Below are 4,238 nucleotides of genomic sequence, written 5' to 3' on the forward strand. Positions count from 1 at the left end.
AGGAGGTAGGATAGGAAATGCACTACCTTAGGAGTAGAAACTGAAAGGTGGTGGAAAAAATAGAGAGTTTTTTTTTTTTCAGGTAGCCTAATTCTCATGGGTGGCCTGCCCAGGTTGAAAAATTCTCAAAAATAAAAATTTTTCAAAAGCAATTTCAATTGTTCGCCATTTCAAGTTGGCCTTCTACTTGATGAATTTTCTCTAATAAAATTTTGCAAAACTCATTGTGCAATGTCTCAAAGTTTAAATGATATGCATGCATCTTTACCTGATTTGAAATATAGGCCCCCATTTAATCTTCTCGTTGCTCGGTTGGTGAGATCTTGCTATTTGATTTGAGTCATCTCTGTCGTTTAGCTTTCTAGCCCACTCGAGTTGACCCATGTAAGTCTATTTTCAAATTTGTTTGCACAACTTAGCATTTGTGGTGCCCATCGTGACCCACTTGCTTGCTAAAGATTTTCTGATTCATCAAATAATTTGAGAGGACCACTCATTACTCCTCGTTTCACTGCTAGAAACATTCGGTGTCACTTGCTGAAAGGATCAAGCTGTCTTTTGTAAACCAAAATGCCCTCTTGTTTGGTTGAAGAAAATTACCATCTTCTTTTCTAGAATTTTTCCTTTTAAACACAATGTTGCCCCCTTGTATTGGTTATTGCCTCTAAGCGTGCTTCTGTCAGCGATTTAGACAAATAAAGGTTTTAAGAGGCCATTTTCTCATTTCTCTCCTTTTTATTATGGTGGAGGAGTATGGGTCTAGAATGAATCTTAAAATCTTGATCTTGCATTTTAAAAACAAAAATTATTTTGATGTGAGTCCAATAACAATTTGCTTTTGAAATCTTGCAACTCCTTGGTTATTTTCTTTCTTGAAAAAGAGATTATTTGCTCTTGTATTTGGGAATGAGGTCTTCAGTGAAGATATGTCATGATATTATGACCTTTTGTTTTTATAGGTTTTCAGAGTGGAGGGCTCGAGAAAAAGCTCGAGGTTTTGTATGAGAAGAACTTGTCTCTTTTTGCACATTTATTTTTATTAGCATGAATAATAATGAGTAGTTTATTATTGATGTCATGAATCTTATAAAAAAGTATTCTTTGCATTTTGAGAGCATTGTTTATTGTTCTAGGTTGCTTGCTTGCTTGATTAGAAAGGACTTCTATAGGCACGTAACGTAGGCTGTGGTTTTTGGCTATGAAAGAAAAGGATTCATAAGGCTCAAAGAGTGTTTCAGGGTTTCAAAGACTGAGAATCACTATTAATAGTTTGACTATTGATGTCATTCATATTTTCTTTTGCCGCTCTTCTTTGATTTGCTGTTTTTTTTTTTCATTGCTTTGCTTATAGAGCACACTCACTTTATCTTGGTTATCACTTTTTCTTGTGATTTGGGCATGCCCCCTAGCATTTGAGTTTCTTGAGCTTTTTTGACTTTTGGCTTTCTCACAGCTTTATCATCTTTCTTGATAATTGAAATTTCACTTGCCCCCAGTATGAAAGAAAAAATTGTTCAGGCTCAAAAAGGGTTTGCAAGGGATGTATTTATTTTAGAACGTGAAAGGAAATAACAAAGATGGCCTTTCCTCATTTCAAGCGCAAGCAGCTATGATCAATAAACTTTGCCCTCGTATAGTATGATGGTTTATTCTTTGCAAAGATGCATTTCATGAGTTATGAGCAACAAGTTCACTACATACCATTATTCATACATTAAAAAAAAACATGATTCAAGAGTAATGGGGTAAAGGTGTTTATTCATTTCTTTTTCTTTTTTTTTTTATTTAGTCATCTCAATGATGGAGTTGCTTGATTCACTTGTCATTCTACAAGTAGAATGTCAAAAATATCATTTTTTGAATAAACATCAAATTACTTTTGAAATCAAAATGCTAGATCAATTTTTCAAAACTCCAATAAGGAAACTAATTTTGATAAGAGAGATGAATTGCATCTATGAGATCGTGTAAAGCTTCAAAGATGTGTTTGTGAGTTTTTACAAGAAAACTCTCTCAAGAAAATGAATAATGCTTGGTCGTAAACATGATTGAATGACAAACTCATTATTTCATTGAAACTTTGGAAAAGAAGTTTAACAACAAAGAATTTATGCCAACATCTTGGGCTATGAACACTGGCATGATAACATATAAAGGGGCTAAACATTTAGTGATCATTGATTGGAATTTCTAGATTTTTTCAATCGTTCATTCTCCTTGACAAGGGCATCTTTTCAATAGTCAATTGAAGTCATTTGTAGATCATTCTTGACCTAATATCACCATAGCTTTATCTTCAAGATAATTGATTTCTGGGAGTTGGTGTGAGGCAATTAACTATAGGAATGATAAGTGTCTTGGCAACCACCTTCAGTGAACCTGTTCTTCTTATTCAGGTTAGCAATCTTACCAAATCTAATGGCTTGTTTAATCCTCTCAGCTATAACAACCAGGTCAATGAAATGTTGTGCAAAGTTTCTAACCAAGTATTCAAAGTATAGAGCTTTAAAGCTGTTGGAAAATAAACTAATCATCTCTTTTTCCAACATAAGAGGGTTAATTTGTACAGCTACCTCCCTCCATCTTCGAGCGTATTCCCTTATGGAATCCTTGTTGTCCTTCTCCATAGCTTGCAAGCTTAACCGATCAGGGCCCACGTCTATACTGAACTTATATTGCCTCATAAAGGCATCCACTAAATCCTTCCATTTTTTAACCTTGGTATTGTCCAATCGCATATACCAAGTGAGGGAAATGTCACTCAAGCTGTCTTGAAAGAAATGAATCAACAGTTTCTCATCATCAACTGCTTCAACCATTTTGTTGCAGTATGTTTTGAGATGAGTTATAGAGCATTGAGTTCCCGTATATTTGATAAATTCTAGCACTCTAAACTTTTTAGGAATGACAACATTAGGCACGAAACACATCTCAGCAGCCTTTATAGGATAATATAGGTGAATTCCCTCAAATGCTCTCCTTCTTTGTTCTAAGGCAATGAATTTGTTTAGTTCATCTTCTTTCACTACCTTGTTTTTTTGAGATTGCTTTATTGTAAGGTCAATGATAGATGACATTCTTATGGGATATACTGGTTGAGCAAATTGGAAATACATAGCCTATTGAGACACCTCATTTGCCCCCAGATTCTGTGGATTTCCGAGCATAGGTTTAAGCTGAGCTGTAGATTTTGCTTCTTCTGGTTTAGATCTTCAGGCCTATTCAAGTAGGCTAGTAAGCTTTGTGACTTCTTCTCTAAGACTTTCCGTCTCTTTTCGGTGTTGGGCTTCCAACTAGGCTTTTTCTTCGTTTTCGCAATCAAGTGTTATAAAAGTGTTTCGATGGGGGACCTATATTTCACCTAGAGTGCAATATTATGACAGGTCATAATTGTATGTTCAAACATGCATGAAGATGAATACAACATATTGGATATGGATTTGCCTTTTGAAGGGTGACATAATGATCGCTATTTTTTAAATGTGTGGTCAGATTTGAATTCGATATTCATTGCAATGCCGAGAGGAGATCTGTTTAGCTTTTGGTCATCTGAGCTTTCAGCCACATTCTTGGTGTCTTTCACTAAACATCTAATATCTTTGAGTAACGGTATCTCACCGACATCCAGTCTAAAGCAGTCTCCCTCGGTCATTTGCAAGAATTCAAACTTGAGTCCATGCTCAATAATTGTTGTCTTAGGAATAACAGTCATTATGTCACCCAAAAGCCTTGAAATAATGATGCTTACACGTTTAAGTTTTATCTTAGTAAAGTTATGCAGGGATCAACCTAAAGGATAAGTTCTAATCATTAAATGTTTTAGGTTAATTTTGCTATCTAGTCTCAAAGGTCTTTCGCATGCTCAGTGATCATCCTCAAAAGGTTGATATGAGGTTTACAAGCAGTGTGAAGATAGAGGCCCTGAGTAATATCAGTTCGGCATATCAACCACTATCGAGCAAACAATCATGCAAGAGTTGGATAGTTCCACGAGCCTTACCCAGGCTAAAGCCATTGAGGTGCCGTTACTCCTCCACTTATCCTAAAGTTGATACCACACGTAAAAAATGAGATAAGTGATGTGTGAAGACCTTAGATCCATATCCAATATATATGCATGATAAACATGAATAACTATGCATGTTAAAACAATAAAAAGAGCAAAAAACAGTACGACAAAAACTGTTTAGCAATAAAAAAAGACAAATAGCAAAGCTTAGTCCTAAAGTCCCCAGCGG

Source organism: Populus euphratica, unplaced genomic scaffold (genome assembly GCF_000495115.2).
Source record: "Populus euphratica unplaced genomic scaffold, PopEup_1.0 scaffold35.1, whole genome shotgun sequence".
In the NCBI taxonomy this organism is placed as follows: domain Eukaryota; kingdom Viridiplantae; phylum Streptophyta; class Magnoliopsida; order Malpighiales; family Salicaceae; genus Populus; species Populus euphratica.